Raw genomic sequence first — 22,253 nt, 5'->3', positions numbered from 1 at the left:
CCCTTTTGTCTCCTACTTTGGTAGGTGAGTTCTTTATCTCTAGCACCACCTGGGAAGCCCAACAAGTTGATACCTTAAGATAACATCTCAAGCAGAACTGATAACCCCACTGGCAAGGACTCCCATTTGCTGTACACATGACACAAATTGTAGTTGAAGAAAATGCCATTTGAATGTTTTAGATGTCCTGTTTGCTTTGGAATGTCATGGCCTTCTTTGACTTTAGAAATGATCAGTTCATTTTCTTCCTATGAATGCTATTGATCACAGTCATCACATATGTCAATTCAAAATGTGCCATCGGGGGCCATCAAATCCAGTGTGAAATACACTAATGCCTGTTAGACTTACAAATGATTTTTAAATGTTTACCTCCTGAATAGTTATTTTCCAAACCTGTCTTGGTTTTTCAACTGATGTCCTTTGGGTTAAAGTACTATTTATAGAAGGCTTTGTGAGAATGAATATATATCACATAGAGAGGAAAACATGGAGTTTGGCATACAGCAGGGCCCCAATAAACTTTTGCTGAATGAAGTGTTCATTAAGTGATTAAGTGGCATGACTCTTAAGCACATTAATTTGGGTTAAGTCCTGAATTAAGATCATGAAGAAAAATCCAGTGGGGATGGAACCCAAGGCAGAGGAATGTTCATAAACTGGGCCAGGATATGGAACAGAAAGCATGAGAGCTGTGAACATCCACAAGAATTAGGATTAAAAAAAAAAAATAGAAGAAACTTGGCTGACCTTCTCCTAAAAGATACCTGGTGCCAGAAACAGCATATGGCAGTCTATAAGGTGTTCAATAAATATTTTTGGTATAACAGAAGACAAAATTCCTTCACATCAAAATTTGCACACATGTGTGTGGTGGTCCTGATGGTGACTTACATGTAAAGATTGCAGAGACAAAGAACTGGAAAATGGGCCAAAGACTCAGCAGGAAATAAAGTTCTTTCTATAAAGAAAAACTGGAAAAGATATAAATGGGCCAAAGACTCTGTAAGTGAAAAAGAAATTATGAATAGTGAGAGAAGGCATGAATGATTTTCTCCCACTCTCTCCTGAGGGCTCAGATGTTCATCCTGTGTGTGGGCAGTATTTTCCAGCTATAGTGTGGAGAACTTTCATGCGTTATCTCATTTAATCTTAGCAACAGTTGTGAACTTGAAGTCACACAGCTAATAAGAGACAGAGCTGGAATGCTAATTTCAAAGTTTTCAGGATGTGGAACAGAGGACAAAAGATATTTCTGTGTCTGAATAAGTTTTGATGATGGTGATTGTGAATCTGGTGTGGGCAGGTAAGATAGACCCTTGAACTTCAGGTGATCCTTTGGCTCTGAGGCATAGAATCACCTGTAGCACTAACAGTGCAAAGAGGCAAAGGGCTTTGAAAGCATTGTCATTTAGAGAAGCCAAGATCATAAGGAGAGTTTTTTAGCTTTCACATGTCAGCATTTTCTTCCTATTGGTTATATATTATTTTCTGATAATTAAATAATTCTAACACACTTCTAAAAGTGATCATGGTGGGTAGTGGTGTCTGTGCTATAGCAGGTTGTGGTGTAACATGAAGAAAAAGAAGAAAATCTGAAGAGAGCCACAAATATTCCTAGGAAGCCTCTAGCACCAGACTATTGCATACTTTATTTTATTTAATCCTCAAAGATAAAAACTAAAAAGAAAGATACAAAAATTATAAAATAATGATTATTAGCATCACTGAGAGTTGAGATTCACTTTGTTTTACAAAGATGAGGACATTTCCCCAAGGATTCTACTAGGATTCGGGTGAGCATAGAGCCTTGGCCTTTAACCACCTCTCATTCAGGCTGTTCCATCAGGATGCCCTGTCAGCTCTGCCTTCACCAGGCACCCAGCACCTGACCACTGCTCAGCATCTCCACTGTCACCAGCCTGGTCTAAGCTTATTTCTGATCTGAACTTCTAAGTTCATGTCCCTGAACAGATCCCACCTCTTCCCTACCCGCTTCAACCTTGTTGTTGTCACCAGCCTGGTCTAAGCTTATTTCTGATCTGAACTTCTAAGTTCATGTCCCTGAACAGATCCCACCTCTTCCCTACCCACTTCAACCTTGTTGTTATGCTCTCAACAAGGTAGCTTCCTCGGTTTTCCTCAAACATTCCAGGCAAGCTCCCAAACTCAGGTTGTTGGCTTTGGCTTCACCTGAAATGCTCTTCTGCCAGATGCCTGCCTGGCTACTAGTAGATTGCAAAACTGGAATTGCCTTCTGAGAAATAAATATCCATAAATAACAATGAATTATGTTGGATCGGGTGATTATGAATTTTCTTTTTGTTTTCTAAATTTTCTCTAATGTAGTTAATTAAGTTGTAAAATGAAAAGGAAAAAAGAAAATATCAGATGTAGGTCTAAATAGAACCATCAGCACTGGCAACAGCCACATCATAACAAGTTACCAGATTTGTTCCCAGCTCCAACTACGGAGAAGGGATTATCACTCCACAGGAAATGAGTTTGTGAGCAGCTGCTCTCTGTTACCATGGCAACCTGCAGGTCCTGACTTTCCTGAGATGCAATACCAAATAAAATCTCCCAAATCCATGCTGGGAAAATGTCTTCAATCCCTCAAATGCCCTTGTAACAGAATCACAGTTGATAGGCTTGCTTTCCTGGTGACATATGCCTCAACCTCTAATCGAGCTGAGGACTGTTAGAAGAGTAAGGAGGGATACATTTTTGACTTAGTGAGTTGAGCAACAGTGGGGCTACGGATCCTTGAATATCATCTTGGCTCAGCACTGACCAGCAGTGGGAACTTGGGCAACTTACCTGACTTCTCTAAAACTCTATATCCTCACCTGTTACCTGTGGCTCATTTGTCACAAGGACTCAGGGACATACTGGCATGGGGAGTGCTTAGGACTGTGCCAGGTCCCAAACTAATGCTTAATGAATACGGCTGGTTCACTTTTATCATTTCTTCCATTCATTTGATGGTTCTTCCCTGGTGGCTCAGACAGTAAAGCATCTGTCTACAGTGTGGGAGACCTGGGTTCGATCCCTGGGTCGGGAAGTTCCCTGGAGAAGGAAATGGCAATCCACTCCAGTACCCTTGCCTAGAAAATCCACTGGACGGAGGAGACTGGTGTCCATGGGGTCGCAAAGAGTCAGACCTGACTGAGCGACTTCACTTTCCATTCCTTTGACAATCATATATTGATAACCAACTCTGTGCAGGCACTAGGAATACAGCAGAAAACAAGAATCATGGCACTTACTTCCTAGTAGGGATACACATGAACAAGGTTTTAAAATAATATAGGGAGTATATTAGGTATTAATTAGCACTAAAGAGAAAAAAAGCAAAGAGGGAGCCGTGACATGTTAGTGTGGAGTTGATTTTGTAGTTCAGGTGGCCAGGGAAGGCCTCATGAGATGGGGCTTTGGAATAGAGACAGGATGAAAGGGATCAAGGAGCCAGGCAGGCATCGGGCAGAAGAGCATTTCAGGCAAAGCAAAAGTCAAGGTCCTGAGTTTAGGAGCTTGCCTGGAATGTTTGAGGACAAACTAGGAAGCTGCCTTGTTGACATCAGACTGAAGGGAGTAGGGAAGAGTTGGGGGTCTCTTCAGGGACAAGAACTCAGGAGTTCAGACCAGAAATGAGCTTAGGCCAGGTTGGTGACAGTGGAGACGCTGATGAGTGGTCAGGTGCTGGGTGCCTGGTGAAGGCAGAGCTGACAGGGCATCCTGACGGAATAGACTGAGCGAGAGATGGTTAAAGGCCAAGGCTCTACGCTCATCTGAATCCACTACAAGCTTGGAAATAATGACCCACTCATGGCAGGCACTTCAAAAATATTGAACATTCTCAGAGTTGGAAGATTCCTTAAAGCCCTCTAGTTAAGCTGTGTTGTTAGCCCTTGATTTTTCTCATTATCAACCACTAGCTGGCTTTAGCCCAATAATACTCCATCAAATGTGAGAGGAAAGCACTGCTTCTCAAAGCAATCGATTCCACCATTAAACAGTTCTTAGCATGTGTGTAACCCCTCTGTAGCATTACAAATAAATAAATACAAATAGAACCATATGTAGGTCCATTTCACCTTTTCAGCTTTCAAGGGTTTTTTTTTTTTTTTTCCCCCCTCTATGTGTGTGTATTTCTATTTGGTATTTAATACAGTGTATATCACACCAATTATTGTAATCTACACATAGAAGAAACCTATAAGGCTTCAACCAAGCATTAATACAAATATAAAAGGAAGCGCTGAGGGCAGAGATCTATGAAAATGGCCCTGTGGTAAACTTCTGCAACAATGCTGACTCATTTTGTCAGCAAGAGTTTAGTCATACTAAATCAACATGTTACAGTTCAGTTCAGTCACTCAGTTGTGTCTGACTCTTTGTGACCCTATGAACCACAGTATGACAGGCCTCCCTGTCCATCACCAACTCCCAGAGTTTACCCAAACTCATGTCCATAGAGTCGGTGATGCCATCCAATCACCTCATCCTGTCATCCCCTTCTCCTCCTGCCTTCAGTCTTTCCAAGCATCAGGGTCTTTTCCAATGAGTCAGCTCTTCACATCAGGTGGCCAAAGTATTGGAGTTTCAGCTTCAACATCAGTCCTTCCAATGAACACCCAGGACTGATCTCCTTTAGAATGGACTGGTTGGATCTCCTTGCAGTCCAAGGGACTCTCAAGAGTCTTCTCCAACACCACAGTTCAAAAGCATCATTTCTTCTGCACTCAGCTTTCTTTATAGTCCAACTCTCACATTCATACATGACCACAGGAAAAACCATAGGCTTGACTAGCTGGACCTTTGTTGACAAAATAATGTCTCTGCTTTTTAATATGTTATCTAAGTTGGTCACAACTTTCCTTCCAAGTAGTAAGCGTCTTTTAATTTCATGGCTGCAGTCACCATCTGCAATGATTTTGGAGCCCCCCAAAATAAAGTCAGCCACTGTTTCCACTGTTTCCCCATCTATTTGCCCTGAAGTGATGGGACAAGATGCCATGATCTTAGTTTTCTGAATGTTGAGCTTTAAGCCCACTTTTTCACTCTCCTCTTTCACTTTCATCAAGAGGCTCTTTAGTTCTTCACTTTCTGCCATAAGGGTGGTGTCATCTGCATATCTGAAGTTATTGATATTTCTCCTGGCAATCTTGATTCCAGCTCGTGCTTCTTCCAGCCCAGCGTTTCTCATGATGTACTCTGCATAGAAGTTAAATAAGCAGGGTGAAAATATACAGCCTTGACGTGCTCCTTTTCCTATTTGGAACCAGTCTGTTGTTCCATATCCAGTTCTAACTGTGGCTTCCTGACCTGCATACAGGTTTCTCAAGAGGCAGGTCAGGTGGTCTGGTATTCCCATCTCTTTCAGAATTTCCCACAGTTTATTGTGATCCACACAGTCAAAGGCTTTGTCATAGTCAATAAAACAGAAATAGATGTTTTTTTGAAACTCTCTTGCTCTTTCAATGATCCAGCAAATGTTGGCAATTTGATCTCTGGTTCCTCTGCCTTTTCTAACACCGGCTTGAACATCTGGAAGTTCACAGTTCACGTATTGCTGAAGCCTGGCTTGGAGAATTTTGAGCATTACTTTACTAGCATGTGAGATGATTGCAATTGTGTGGTAGTTTGAACATGCTTTGGCATTGCCTTTCTTCGGGATTGGAATGAAAACTGACCTTTTCCAGTCCTGTGGCCACTACTGAGTTTTCCAAATTTGCTGGCATATTGAGTGCAGCACTTTCACAGCATCATCTTTTAGGATTTGAAATATCTGAACTGGAATTCCAGCACCTCCACTAGCTTTGTTCGTAGTGATGCTTCTTAAGGCTCACTTGACTTCACATTCCAGAATGTCTGGCTCTAGGTGAGTGATCACACCATGGTGATTATCTTGTTCGTGAAGATCTTTTTTGTACAGTTCTTCTGTGTGTTCTTGCCACCTCTTTTTAATATCTTCTGTGTCTGTTAGGTCCATACCATTTCTGTCCTTTATCGAGCCTATCTTTGCATGAAATGTTCCCTTGGTATCTCCAATTTTCTTGAAGAGATCTCTAGTCTTTCCCCTTCTGTTGTTTTCCTCTCTTTCTTTGCATTGATATCTGAGGAAGGCTTTCTTATCTCTCCTTGCTATTCTTTGGAACTCTGCATTCAAATGGGTATATCTTTCCTTTTCTACTTTGCTTCTTGCTTCTCTTCTTTTGTCAGCTATCTGTAAGGCCTTCCCAGACAGTCATTTTGCTTTTTTGCATTTCTTTTCCATGAGATTGGTTTTGAACCCTGTCTCCTGTACAATGTCATGAACCTCCATCCATAGTTCATCAGGCACTCTGTCTATCAGATCTAGTCCCTTAAATCTATTTCTCACCTCCACTGTATAACCATAAGGGATTTGATTTAGGTCATACCTGAATGGTCTAGTGGTTTTCCCTACTTTCTTCAATTTCAGTCTGAATTTGGCAATAAGGAGTTCATGATCTGAGCCACAGTCAGCTCCCAGTCTTGTTTTTGCTGACTAAATAGAGCTTCTCCATCCTTGGCTGCAAAGAATATAATCAGTCTAATTTCAGTGTTGGGCATCTGGTGATGTCCATGTGTCAAGTCTTCTCGTGTGTTGTTGGAAGAGTGTTTGCTATGACCAGTGTGTTCTCTTGGCAACACTCTATTAACCTTTGGCCTTCTTCATTCTGTACTCCAAGGCCAAATTGTTACAAAATCATTAAATTTAGCCAATGGTTTTTCTCTTCTCTTCTCTTTCTCCCCCCTAGGAGAATGATAGGACTTTTTAATTGTTTGAAGAAAGCCATGTATTATGTATTCTTCATTTTGTTCATTATTCTTAAAAAATTATTTGACTTTTCATAATTTATTTAATAAGTGATTAGGGCTCAAGTGTTCATTTTAAATATGCTTGCATTAGAGTAATAGGAAATCAACTTTTTACAAAATATATTAATAACTTACATTTTTACATTTTTTAATATATAATTTTTGACAAATGTGTTTTAACAAATGTAAACAGTTGTATAACCAAAACCAAACTAAGGTATAGAGCAGTTTGATCAATTCCAAATTCTCTCCAACACTTTTACATTCAACCTTACCCACACACCCTGCCTTCTTTTGGGTTAATCAATTTTTTTTAATTCTTCCATTTTAATAATTAAATTATTCCATTTTAATAATTAAATCAATATTCCTTGATTATTAGCTCCTTGGTATGCTTTCTACCTTATTTAATTTTTTCAAGACTTTATTTGAGGCATGTCGTGTAATTATGTATCCTGGAGAATGTTCCAAGTGCACTTAAGAGGAATGTGTATTCTACTGCTGTTAAAGGGAGTGTTCTAAAAATGTTTCTGAGGTCCAGTTAGTATAACATATGGTTTGGGTCCAATATCACCTTGTTTATTTTCTGTCTGAATAATCTATCCACTGATGGAAGAGATATTGAAGTCCCCTACTATTATTGCATTGTTGTCTGTTTGTTCCTTCAACTCAATTAGTATTTGCTTAGCATATTTAGATGTTCTAGTGTTGGAGGCATATATAGCTCAATCCCCTGGAGTGTGGATGAGACTTGTGAATATGATGGGATATGACTCTGGTAGGTTACATTATATGGAAAGAAGGAAGGTATTTTGTAGATATAATCAAGCCCTCAAGAAATTGATTTTAAATAAATAAATAAGAATACCCTGGATTTACCTGACTTAATTGGGTGAGCCCTTTTAATAGGGTTTATAGATCAGATAACAGAAAAAGTTTGAGAGATTAAAAGTAGCATACATGCTGTTCTGTTAACCTTGAAGAAGCAAACTGCCATGTGACAGAATGGGACACGTGGTAGCCAACGGTGGCTAACCTCAGAGCTGACAGTCTCAGTCTGACAACAACACAGAACTGATTCTACCAATGACCAGTGAGCTTAGAAGAGGACTCAAAACTTAAGATGAAATCGTAGTTCCAGGTAGTACATTGATTTCAGACTAGTTAGACTGATTAGAGAACCCAATTAACCTGATCCATGGAAAACTGTGATATAATATATTTATGTTGTTTGCAGACTCTCATTTAGTCATGCTTTGTTATGCAGCAATATAATACTGAGGAACACTCCCAGGCTGATTTAATTAGTATGGAATGGCACGTGGGAATCATATTTATTAAAAATTCCCATGTTTTTGTAATAGGCAGCCAAGGTCAAGATCACTGGGCCTAGACGTTTTTACATGCTTCCTTTTGAAGCAAAGAGGAGAAGAGTTGTTTTTCTCATGTCATATCCTAGGCAGCTTGAATTCTTAAATAAATTCTACCTTATGATACTGTTGCTTTCACTGTGGTTAATCATCCCAAACAACAACTTTTCAATGTCTGTTAGATTTCTGACAGATTGTCAGGGTGATACTTTAGTGTATCAGAGTTGTTTTAAGAAAAAAATCTTCATGCCTATATAGCAGAAAAAGATTTCACAGGACTACACAGAATGACAGTATTGATACTAGCTGCTTACGAAACACTTTTTAAAAAATTTCTTTCCAACATTCAAAAGAACTAAGTGGGAATATATTTTTTGACATTAAAATGTAAAACTCTACCTTAGCATGTGGTTGACCATAAATTTCAAATTTATTCTGCTGAAGGTTCCCATGGAGAATACCCTACTCTTCTATGACCATCATAGTTCTTAAAATGGCAAAAAGACTGAAATGAGTTGCCATTCCTTTCTTCAGGGGATCTTCCCAACCCAGGTATCACATCCATGTCTCCTGCATTGCAGACAGATTCCTTACTGTGTTAGCCACCAGGGAAGCCCAGCTCTAGCCTGCTGCTGCTGCTAAGTCGCTTCAGTCGTGTCCGACTCTGTGCGACCCCACAGATGGCAGCCCACCAGGCTCCCCCGTCCCTGGGATTCTCCAGGCAAGAACACTGGAGTGGGTTGCCATTTCCTTCTCCAGTGCATGAAAGCGAAAAGTGAAAGTGAAGTTGCTCAGTCGTGTCCAACCCTTAGTGACCCCATGGACTGCAGCCTACCAGGCTCCTCCGTCCATGGGATTTTCCAGGCAAGAGTACTGGAGTGGGGTGCCATTGCCTTCTCCAAGCTTTAGCCTAGACCTACCAAATCAGAAACTCTGGGGAGGGAGAGACCACAGTGTATTATATCAAGCCTCCAGGTGATTGTGGTGCATGTAAAAAGTTGGAGAAAAAATAAAGACAATGTCATATATTTATACTCTTTAAAAAATTATTGAATTGGCTGTGCCAGGTACTGTGGCATGTAGGATCTAGTTCCTTGACCAGGGATTGTGCCCAGATCCCTGCATTTGGAGCACAGAGTCTTAGCCACTGGTTTACCAGGGAAGTTTCTGTATTTATACTCTTAACCCTCAAAGAAAGTTTTGTCTTGATTAGGCCATAAATAAAATGTATTTAATACCAAGAAAATTTTGCCTTGATTAGGCTGTAAATAAAGTTTATTTAGTCTGTCTATTGCTGTCCCTAAACCAGAATTCAAATAGACTTGTAAAGAAAACCCCTAAAAGAGCCAGGACCACAAGACCATAGCATCTTGCTTTTCATTCTCTTAGAGTTCAATCATTTTCTTTGCTTCTTATTCATGTTACAAATAAATAGCCAAGGTCACACACCATCCTTTTTCTCTATCTCACCTTATCATAAAGTTGGCCTTGATATAAATATCTGCATGGAATTCTAAAGAAGCCTACAAAGGTGAGAAAGCAGACAGATTTCTGACAGCCTGCTCTCTTCTGGGAGTTCATTTGTTCTCTTTCTGTCAACAACAACACTCTTAATTTCATATTCCAAATTTGTTACCCTTCCTTGTCCCTGAAAGAAAATTCAGGGGATGCTTAATGCTTAAATCTGGTGAGCAATTCCCCATCTTCATGCTACTCACATTCCTGGTTGGTTTTTTTTCTTCTTCTGTTTCATGCAGATCACATCACTTCATTTCTCTTTGTGATTTTCCTTGCAATTGACCTCCTGTACCTTTCCATGACAAGAAGTCTCCTTCATCTTCCCAAGATTCCCTCTTACAGACAGTCCACAGAGTGCATATGCAGAATCATTAAACATCCTTATCTCAGCCCAGATTCCTTAGGAAACAGAGATGACAGCATAGGTTAATAGTAACATTTTACTAGTGAGGCCATGGAAGAACATGTGAAATTCCAGAGGAAGAATAATTCATAAAAGGGAACTGAGGCAATAAAAAAATATATAATATATAACATTATCAAATTGGATATGGCTTTATAAGAAAACATAGTCATTTGATCAGTCACATGGACTATCCCCTAAGAGGCTGTATGGAGCCATTGCACCTCAGAAAATACATAGGGAAAAGAAAAGGATGGGATTTCTCTAACGAAATCTTGTTTACCGTGTCACCCTGCCTGAAGCTTGCCACACAGAACATTTCCTAACCCTGCATATTGTGTTACTGTTCTTCTCCAGGAAATGCTGTGATAGTCAATTTCCCCTATTTGTGATTGCAGGGCATCATCTAAATCCAGAGAGATGGAAGTTTTATAACAATAGCTTCTATCGCTAATAGCTCAGTTGGTAAAGAATCTGCTGGCAATGTGGGAAACCTACGTTCAATCCCTGGATTGGGAAGATGCCCTGGAGAAGGGAAAGGCTACCCACTCCAGTATTCTGGCCTAGAGAATTCCATGGACTGTATAGTCTATGGGGTCACAAAGAGTCAGACACGACTGAGTGACTTTCACTTTCACTTTCTATCAGTTGTAGGACTTGGTTTTCTGAGCTGAGGTAGCTCCTGCTTTGAGACATGTGGAGGCTTTTTATCACTGTGGGAGGCTGAGACAAATGTCAGTGCAAGACGTGTCCATGATAGAGATGGATGAGGCTTTCCACTGGTAGGTGGTCAAGTCTTTAGGTGATGGGGGTGAGAGGGTGGCATATAATTTCAAGAGAATCTGAGGAGGTGCATAAACTGGGTAAACCAATTGAACCCTGTAGTATACACCCTGAAATTAGAGGTAAAGATCCAGTCCTTGTCAGTTATAATCTCCTAAAAAGTTACAAAGATTTTTATGACTGTTGCTGTACCTGGTCTTGAGGATATAATAGATATTAATCTTCATCACCATTCTAGATTACTGTCACCCTCTGCAAGCATTTAGTTTCATTTGGGTTTCTTGCCTGGTAAGGTGAATCAGAAATTGAAGCTCCAATACTTTGGCTACCTGATGTGAGGAGCTGACTCACTGGAAAAGACCCTGATGCTGGGAAAGATTGAGGGCAAGAGGTGAAGGAGGTGACAGAGAATGAGATGGTTGGATGGCATCAGTGACTCAATGGACATGAGTCTGAGCAAACTCAGGGAGATAGTGAAGGATAGGGAAGCCAGGCGAGCTACAGTTCATGGGGTCACAAAGAGTCAGACACAACTTAGAGACTGAACAAAAACAGCACCTGTTCTATTTAATATAGTAACTGTAAGTCCCTCTTGGTTATTTATATTTAAATAAATTAAAATATAAAATTCGGTTCCTCAATTACATTCAGTTCAGTTTGGTCGCTCAGTCATGTCCGACTCTTTGTGACCCCATGAATTGCAGCATGCCAGGCCTCCCTGTCCATCACCAACTCCCAGAGTTCACTCAGACTCACATCCATCGAGTCCATGATGCCATCCAGCCATCTCATCCTCTGTCGTCCCCTTCTCCTCCTGCCCCCAAACCCTCCCAGCATCAGAGTCTTTTCCAATGAGTCAACTCTTTGCATGAGGTGGCCAAAGTACTGGAGTTTCAGCTTCAGCATCATTCCTTCCAAAGAACACCCAGGGCTGATCTCCTTTAGGATGGACTGGTTGGATCTCCTTGCAGTCCAAGGAACTCTCAAGAGTCTTCTCCAACACCACAGTTCAAACGCATCAATTCTTCAGCACTCAGCTTTCTTCACAGTCCAACTCTCACATCCATACATGACCACAGGAAAAACCATAGCCTTGACTAGACGGACCTTTGTTGGCAAAGTAGTGTCTTTGCTTTTTAATATGCTATCTAGGTTGGTCGTTACCCACATTTAAATACTTAATAGCCACATATATGACTGCTACTGCTAAGTCACTTCAGTCGTGTCCGACTCTGTGCGACCCCACAGACGGCAGCCCACCAGGCTCCGCCGTCCCTGGGATTCTCCAGGCAAGAACACTGGAGTGGGTTGCCATTTCCTTCCCCAGTGCATGAAAGTGAAAAGTGAAAGTGAAGTCACTTAGTCGTGTCCGACTCTTAGCGACCCCATGGACTGCAGCCTACCAGGCTCCTCCGCCCATGGGATTTTCTAGGCAAGAGTACTGGAGTGGGGTGCCATTGCCTTCTCCGACATATATGACTAGTGACTATCATATGAAGTGGTCCAGATGTAGAATATTTCCATCATTACAGAAAATTCTATTTGCCAGCCTTGCTTACAATAAAAAACTATTCTCCTTTAAGAAAGATGCTCAGCCATTAAAAAGAATACATTTGAATCAGTTCTAATGAGGTAGATGAAACTGGAGCCTATTATACAGAGTGAAGTAAGCCAGAAAGAAAAACACCAATACAGTATACTAACGCATATATATGGAATTTAGAAAGATGGTAATGATAACCCTGTATGCGAGACAGCAAAAGAGACACAGATGTATAGAACAGTCTTTTGGACTCTGTGGGAGAGGGACAGGGTGGGATGATTTTGGAGAATGGCATTGAAACATGTATAGTATCATATAAGAGACGAATCGCCAGTCCAGGTTTGATGCAGGATACAGGATGCTTGGGGCTGGTGCACTGGGATGACCCAGAGGGATGGTGTGCAGTGGGGGAGGTGGGAGGAGGGTTCGGGATTGGGAACACATGTACACCTGTGGTGGATTCATGTTGATGTATGGCAAAACCAACACAATATTGTAAAGTAAAAAAAATTTAAAAATAAATAAAAAAAGAAAGATGCTAGTGGTATGTGACTGGATCCTAATAAAGACTGAACAACTCACCAAGGACATCAAGTTACCTTGCAGTGAGACCTGCTCATCATGAGCTGGGTGTTACCAAATCCACTGAATTGTAAATTGGGGCTAGGTGAAAACAGTAGGAAGCTTATAAAATAGATCCAGAAAAAAAAGAAAGTCATGTAAGAAACAAAAAAGCTTACAGATAGAAAAATATCAAATATTAGTAATAGAAAATATCTTTGTGAACTCATTGGTTAACTTTATAGGTAATTTTCAGCATTCTTCAAGGTCTACAGAAATTAAGCAAAGAAAATCCTTAAGTCCCAAAGCTAGCTAATATTGCAATAATACTAACTCAATGTCATCCCTTAATCCCCTTTACATTAAGGTATCTGGATGCATTTAAAGAATCTTGAAAGCTCCATTGCACAAGACTGGCTACTGAGAGAAGGGCATTACTCACCATTCCATTTAACATACCTTCCAGTCCCTCCACGAATGCTACCAAGGAAATTTCTAGTGAAGTTACACAGTATACAGTTCATATCAAAACTGTTTTCAAATTTATTTTTTTGGAACTGTGCAAAGTAGTCTCTTACAATTAATTATACTTTTTCTGTTTCAACAGTTATTTGTAGTTCACATATAATGTGTGCTTTCTGTTTTTCTGTTTAATTTCTATTGTCGTATAGTTGCTTTACAATGTTGTGTTAGTTTCTTCTGCACAGCAAAATGAATCACCTGTATGTATACATCTATTCTCTCTTTTAGCTTTCCTTCTTATTGAGGTCACCCAGATGGAGTAGAGGGCTTCCCTGGTGGCTCAGACGGTAAAGAATCTACCTGCAATGTGGGAGACCTGTGTTTGATCCCTTGGGTCGGGATGATACTCTGCAGAAGGGCATGGCAACCCACTCCAATATTCTCGCCTGGAGAATTCCATGGTCAGAGGAGCCTGGTGGGCTGCAGTCCATGGGGTCACAAAGAGTCAGACGCGACTGAGTGACTAAGCACAGCACAGCACAGATGGAGTAGAGTTCCCTGTGCTAAACAGTATGTTCTCATTGGTTATCTATTTTATACACAGTAGTGTATATGTATCATTCCAAGTCTTCCAATTTGTTCCACACCCCCGTGTCCTCCCTTTGTAACCATACATTTATTCTCTGCCTCTGTGACTCTCTTGCTGCTTTGCCAGTAAGTTCATCTGTACCATTTTTCTACATTCCACATGGAAGCAATATTAGGATATTTTTATTTCTCTTTCTGATGTACCTCACTCTATGACAGTCTCTAGGTTCATCCAAGTCTCTGCAAGTGGCACAATCCCTTTCCTTTTCATGGCTGAATAGTATTCCATTGTAAATATGTACCACATCTTCTTTATCCATTCTTCTGTTGGTGGACATTTAGGTTGCTTCCATGTCCTGCTTGTTGTAAATAGTGCTGCAGTGAACATTAGACTGTGTGTATCCTTTTGAGTTATGGTTTTCTCCAGATATATGCCTGGGAGTGGAATTGCTGGGTCATATGGTGAAACTATTTTTAGTTTTTTAAGGAACCTCCATGACTGTTTTCCGTAATGGCTTCTAGTCCCACCAGTAGTGTAGCAGGCTTCCCTTTTCTCTACACCCTCTCCAACATTTGTTTGTAGATTTTTTGATGATGGCCATTCTGACCAGTGTGAGGTGATACTTCACTGTCGTTTTGATTTGCCTTTCTCTAATAATTAGTGATGTTGAGCATCTTGTGCCTTTTGGCTATCTGTATGTCTTTGGAGAAATTTATGTTTATCTTCTGTCCATTTTTTTTTTTTTTATCTACATATATTTTCTCATTATGAATTCTCCCAATCAAGGACGTAGTGTATCACTCCATCTGCTTGTGTCGTCTTTCGTTTCTTTTAGTAGTGTCATAGTTTTCAGAGTACAGGCCTTTTATCTCCTTAGGTAGATTTATTCCTAGATACTTTATTCTTTTTGATGTGGCAGTGGGATTGTTGCCTTAATTTTTCTTCCTGAAAATTTGTTGTTAAGTGTATAGAAATGCAACAGATTTCTGTATACTAATCTTTATCTTGCAGCTTTACCAAATTCATTGATAAGCTCCAGTCATTTTCTTACGTGAAGTGAAGTGAAAGTCACTCAGTCGTGTCCAACTCTTTGGGACCCCATGGACTATACAGTCCATGGAATTCTCCAGGCCAGAATACTGGAGTGGGTAGCCTTTCCCTTCTCCAAGGGATCTTCCCAACCCAGGGATTGAACCCAGGTCTCCCGCATTGCAGGCGGATTCTTTACCAGCTGAGCCACAAGGGAAGCCCAAGAATGCTGGAGTGGGTAGCCTATTCCTTCTCCAGCAGATCTTCCCAACCCAGGAATTGAACCAGGGTCTCCTGCATTGCAGGCGGATTCTTTACCAACTGAACTATCAGGGAAGCCCAGTCATATTCTAGTGGTGTCTTTTAGGAATTTCTATATATAGTATCTTGTCCTCTGCAAACAGTGAGAGTTTTCTTCTTCCTTTCCAATCTCAGTTTCTTTTATTTCTGTTTCCTCTCTGACAGCTGAAACTAGTATTTCCAATACTTTGTTGAATAAAAGTAGCTGCATTGTGGTCATCCTTGTCTTAGTTCTAATTGTAGAGAAAATGGTTTCAGCTTTTCACTATTGAGTATGATGTTAGCTGTGGGTTTGTCATATATGGCCTTTATTATGTTGAGGTAGTTTCCCTTTATGCCTACTTTCTGGAGAGTTTTTGTCATAAATGGATGTTGAGGTTTGTCAAAAGTTTTTTCAGCATCTGTTATAATCATATGAATTTGATTCTTCAGTTTGTTAATGTGGTATATCACATCAATTGATTTGCAAATATTGAAAAAAACTCTGCATCCCTTGGATAAATCTTACTTGATTATGGTGTGTGATCTTCTTAATGTATTGTTGCACTTTGTTTTCTAGTATTTTGTTGAAGATTTTTGCATCATCTATGTTCCTCAGTGATGTGGGCCCATGAATTTCATTTTTTTGTGTTATCTTTGTCTGATTTTGGTTCCAGGATGATGCTGGTCTCATAAAATGAGTTCAGAAGTGTTCTGTCCTCTGCAGTTTTTGGAATAATTTCAGAAGGATAGGTGTTAATTATTCTTTAAATGTTTGGTAGAATTCACCTATGAAGCTGCCTGGTCCTGGACTTTTGTTTGTTGTGAGATTTTTAATTACTGATTCACTTTTATTTTTGGTAAGTTCATATTTTCTATTTCTTTCTGGTTCAATCTTGGGAGATAGTACCTTTGTAAGAATTTTTCATTTTATTGGTATGAGGTTTTTCATAGTAGTCTGTTATGACCCTTTGTATTTCTGTGATGTCAGTTGAACCAGCTTTTAGTTCCTATTGATCTTTTTCTTTTTTTCAGTCATCAATATTTATTCTCTGATATTTATTATTTCTTTCCTCCTAACTGCGTTTTGTTTGTTCTTCTTTCTCTAGTTTCTTTAGGCATAAGATTAGGTTGTTTATTTGAAATTTTTCTTGTTTCCTGAGGTAAGCGTCTATCAATATAACCTTCCCTCCTAGAACTGCTCTTGCCATTTCCCATAGGTTCTGTATCGTCATATTTTGGTTTTCAGTTGTTTCTAGCTATTTTTGAATTTTTTCTTTGATTTCTTTATGATCCATTGGTTATTTAGTAGTATACTGTTTAGCCTCTATGTGTTTGTGGTTTTTTTGCAGGATTTTCTCCCAGTAATATATTTCTAATCTCATAGCATGATCATTGGAAAAGATGCTTGATATGATTTATATTTTTTTTAATTTTTATTTTTACATTATTTTGCTTTACAATACTGTATTGATTTTGCACAACAAAGGAAACTATAAGCAAGGTGAAAAGACAGCCTTCTGAATGGGAGAAAATAATAGCAAATGAAGCAACTGACAAACAACTAATCTCAAAAATATACAAGCAACTTATGCAGCTCAATTCCAGAAAAATAAATTACTCAATCAAAAAATGGAACAAAGAACTAAATAGACATTTCTCCAGAGAAGACATACAGATGGCTAACAAACACATGAAAAGATGCTCAACATCACTCATTATCAGAGAAATGCAAATCAAAACCACAATGAGGTACCATTTCACACCAGTCAGAATGGCAGTGATCCAAAAGTCTACAAGCAATAAATGCTGGAGAGGGTGTGGAGAGAAGGGAACCCTCTTACACTGTTGGTGGGAATGCAAACTAGTACAGCCACTATGGAGAACAGTGTGGAGATTTATATTTTCTTAAATCTACTGAGGCTTGCTTTGTAATCCAAGATGTGGTCTGTCCTGGAGAATATTCCATGTGTACTTGAGAAGAAAGTATATTCTCCTGCGTTAGGTTGGAATATCCTATCAGTTCAGTTCAGTCACTCAGTCGTGTCCGACTCTTTGAGACCCCATGAATCGCAGCACACCAGGCCTCCCTGTCCATCACCATCTCCCGGAGTTTACTCAGACTCACATCCATCGAGTCAGTGATGCCATCCAGCCATCTCATCCTGGGTCGTCCCCTTCTCCTCCTGCCCCCAATCTCTCCCAGCATCAGAGTCTTTTCCAATGAGTCAACTCTTCGCATGAGGTGTCCAAAGTACTGGAGCTTCAGCTTTAGCATCATTCCTTCCAAAGAAATCCCAGGGTTGATCTCCTTCAGAATGGACTGGTTGGATCTCCTTGCAGTCCAAGGGACCCTCAAGAGTCTTCTCCAACACCACAGTTCAAATGCATCAATTCTTCGGCACTCAGCCTTCTTCACAGTCCAACTCTCACATCCATACATGACCACTGGAAAAATCATAGACTTGACTAGACGGACTTTAGTCGGCAAAGTAATGTCTCTGCTTTTGAATATGCTCTCTAGGTTGGTCATAACTTTTCTTCCAAGGAGTAAGCGTCTTTTAATTTCATGGCTGCAGTCACCATCTGCAGTGATTTTGGAGCCCAAAAAACTAAAGTCTGACACTGTTTCTACTGTTTCCCCATCTATTTCCCATGAAGTGATGGGACCAGATGCCATGATCTTCAACTAATTCTGTCTGGTCTAATGTGTCATTTAAGGCTTGTTTTTCCTTATTTTCTGTCTGAATGATCTGTTCATTGGTATGGGTGGGATGTTAAAGTCCCCCACTATGATTGTGTTACTGTTGATTTCCGCTTTATGGCTGTTAGCATTTGCCTTGTATATCAAGGTGCACCTATGTTGGGTGCATATAGATTTACAATTGTTATGTCTTCTTGGATTTTTTTTTTTCTGTAGTTGATTCCTAGTCTCATAGTGTGGTGATCAGAAAAGATGCTTTATATGATTTCAATTTTCTTAAATTTACAGAGAGTTGTTTTGTGGCCTAATATGAGTTATGTAAATTAGTCAAATTCATAAAATCAGAGACAAGCATGGTGTTTACCAGAGATTGGAGAGAGGAGGAAATAGAGAGTTACTAATCAAGAAGCATAAAGTTTAAGTTAAGTAAGATTAATTAGCTTGAAATCTGCTGTATGACATTGTACCTATGGTCAACACTGTATCATATCCTTACAGTTTGTTGAGAAGATAGCTCTCATGTTAAATGTTCTTACCACAATAAAATAAAAACTAATGAGAAAAAAGAGATAAGATGCATATTACTAAAATCGAGGATGAAAAAGGAGGAGATATACTATCGATCTGGCAAACACCATAAAGATATTAATAGAATACTTTGAATAGGTCAGCAAAAATAAATTTATATGAAAAAGACCAATTATGCTGAGTCTGAAACAGGTGATTTTAACAGCTGTGTAACTATTAAGGCAATTCAAATTTTAATTTAAAAAATTCCCTCAAAAAATATATCTGCAGATCCAGGTAGTTCACTGGAGAACTTGAACAAATGTTTAAAGAAGATTTAATACCAATAATACCCTATTTTTGCCCCCTCCCCAAAATGGTAACACTTCAAACTCAGTTTTAAAGCTAGTTTTACCTTAATATCAAAACAGACAAAGTACAAAAAAGGAAAATATAGATCAGTATCCATCATGAATATAGATGGAAAATATTATTATTAGCAAATAGAATTTGGCAGTATATAAAAAAGAATTTTCCAGGATGACAAATTTGTGTCATAACCTTACATAAGGTTATACAATGCCTTATCAGTATTCAGAAATCAATCAATATAATACACCATATTAATGGGAAAAAAACAAGAAAAAGTACATGATTTATGTAACAGAGAAAACTGTAAAATTCAACACTCATTCAGGTTAAAAACTCTCAGAAGACTAGGAATAGAGGGAGCTTATTAAACTTGATAAAGAGTATCTACAAAATGAATTAAATCTAACATACCTATTGATTTCACTTAGGGCAGTAAGTAAACAGGACCATTCATGAGTATATGTACTCTAGAAATGTAGTTATATAAAATACAGAATTTTTTATGGAAAGGAGACTATTGTGAGATTATGAAATCTGATTTATTTTCATGGGCCATACTGATGGATACAATTTAAAAATTAATATAGGTCAAGAAAATTATCTCTCTTCTTACTTTCCAGTCCTTTAAAAGTGCTTTCCAGCATCACCTTCCATACAATTTACAAGTAAGAATCATTGCTCTTGTCATTACACATTTAACTCTTCTCTGTTTATAAAACAGTGCTACAATAAAATTTATATTTTGGTAGCCAAAATATTAGTGAATCTGGTGTAGCAATGTGTGTGATATTTTTAGTCTTCAAGTTGTAGTGAAGTTATATTTGCACATTAATTAGATACCTAATTTTTATCATTAAGAACATAGTGTTTTCTCTGAGTTGAACTTTCTAATACCATTACAAACATTTCTTTCTTGGGAAAAAAGTTGAAACCTATTTTTCTCAAAGTTCTAACCCTGATGGAAAATCAGCTTACAAAGACAGTAACAATAATGTTGGGAAATTTTCTCATCAGGGAGATCCAGAGGGGGAGAAAACCATCCTTCTAGCTATTGGCAGATTGGGTTAAGCAATGGACCATGATACAGAATAATCACCTCCTACTGTGCACTAAGAGTGTGGCTCAGGAATTAGCACACACTGGAAATTCCCAGTGAGTCTATGAGATGTCAGGGGAAAACCTAACAAGGAGCAGATTTCCTAAATGGGTATGTGTCTGTTGTATAGTATACAAATGCCAGTACATTTTACACAAGGTTGTTACTGGCTTTTGTCTCTGTTTTGTATGATATTTGCCAGTTGCAAACCCAACTGGCATATTTAACGACCTTGTGGAAGACAAGGTTTCAAAGATTTCATAGCATTTAGATTGTCCTGGGTGGGAAGTGGAAGTTTTTGTGCTCTCAATTTGTCTTTGGTTTGGACCCTGTTTTTGATGCTGTTCGTGTCCTATGTCTCTGTTGTCAGCATTCACCTCAACATGAGAAAAGCTGCCTACTGCAAACATTTGCTTCTCTCTGTTTTTTTTTTTTTTTTTCCTCCCTTGACCAAGCTGCACGACTTATGGGATCTTAGTTCCTTGAACAGGGATCAAACCCAAGCCCTTGGCAGTGAAACTGAGGACTCCTAACCAGTGGACCGCCAGGCAATTCCCATTTGATACTCTCCTAATGAGGATTTTGTTTGAAGCTAGTTCAGTCTCTGTAGTGGGCAGAGTGCTTAAGAAAGTTAGTGTGCCCAGTAAGCAACTCTCAGTTCCATAGCCTGAGCTTCCATTGCTTGTGTGCAGTAGTTGCTACCATATTAACAGACTGCTTATGGCTTCTTCCCTTCCTTATCTCACTTCCCTAGGCCCTAAAATGTTTCTCCAGATCAACTTCCAAATAATATACTCATCTCAAGTTCTGCTCCCATGACGTATCCATGGCAACACAGGCTTCCACTGAGGGTTTTCTAAACCCCATAATTGAGAAGGAACATATCCCTAGCCTACGAGATCCATAGTCAATCATATATACCCTATTTATGGAACATTTGAAAGGGAGACATTTTGCCTGCTTCGGCCTGCTGGTAACATGGATCTCAAATCTTGTTAGATGCTTTATACATTTATTATGTAGGTGAACTCAGATGTTTTGAAGCACTACTTTTAGGAATCTTTTTCTTGGCCCTTCTCTCTGTGCTCTGCGAGTCACTACTCCATCTAATTTATCAGTGTAGACTCATAAAAAAGGCAAGATCTTTATCAACCAGCACTTCTTAAGTCGTGGAGGTAACCCTTGAATCCCTTATCTTGACAAGCTGGGAGCAAGATATTCATGAAAAGTTGATGAGCCACGAACAAAGGAAGCAGCACTTAGGGATGGTGATAATCCCAGTGTTTTGACTCATCTGGCTTCGCTGACACACCCCTTCCTCTTCATTCATCACCGTTGCCTCTCATGCTCTCAGGTTTGGGTTGGTGCTTTGAGGAGAAAATTCTGTGGATGCTTTTTTAGTGATTATGCATTTTATCATCTTCAAAGATAAATTTCCAGCACCCTTTGGTGGTCAGGCAGTCAGCTGGAGGCAAAGTTGTGAAAGTGAATACATTTTTGTTATAGTCCATGAGCTCGCTCCTCATGTCTTTGACAGCTATGATCCTCTCATTCAAGCACATCTTTTTCTCTAGTTTATCCACTTTCAGGAAATATCCTGATTTCACCTATTTATAATTTAGTTGCATTAGCTATTCAAAGACAAGAGTTCTTTCTAATTCTGGAATGGAAAGTTTTATATCTCTAAAGAAATTTTGGATACAAATTTTTAAGAAATGACTTGATGGGATATAGAATCTTTCACTTAGAAAATATTAATCCACTGTTATCTCTTTACCAACCATTCCTAGAGTTTCCCACAATCATTTCTGAGTAAAACTTATATTTTCACATGTTAAAAAAATTCCAATTTTGTTCAAAGAATCAACCATTATCTAGTTATGTGGTAAATGGTATCTATTAATTATACCATCAAAGATAGACTGAGACAATATGTGCTATTATACCTTTAAAATCTGCCACCTGATCCCTTGTAATCCTGTTTGACTCATTCTAGTGGAGGATCTGTAAGTAGTTGATTTTTTTCTTCCATGCTCTGTTTAAGAGCAAAGCAACCTTTCCCAGAAGGCTTCTAGCAGGTTTCCCCCTCAATTCTACTATGCAGAACTTATTAATATAGTATCAGTTCAGTTCAGTCACTCAGTCATGTCCGACTCTTTGCGACCCCATGAATTGCATCATGTCAGGCCTC

Source organism: Budorcas taxicolor, chromosome X (assembly GCF_023091745.1).
Source record: "Budorcas taxicolor isolate Tak-1 chromosome X, Takin1.1, whole genome shotgun sequence".
Taxonomy (NCBI): Eukaryota; Metazoa; Chordata; class Mammalia; order Artiodactyla; family Bovidae; genus Budorcas; species Budorcas taxicolor.
The sequence above is the reverse complement of the archived record's forward strand: the minus strand, read 5'-3'. Positions refer to the sequence as shown.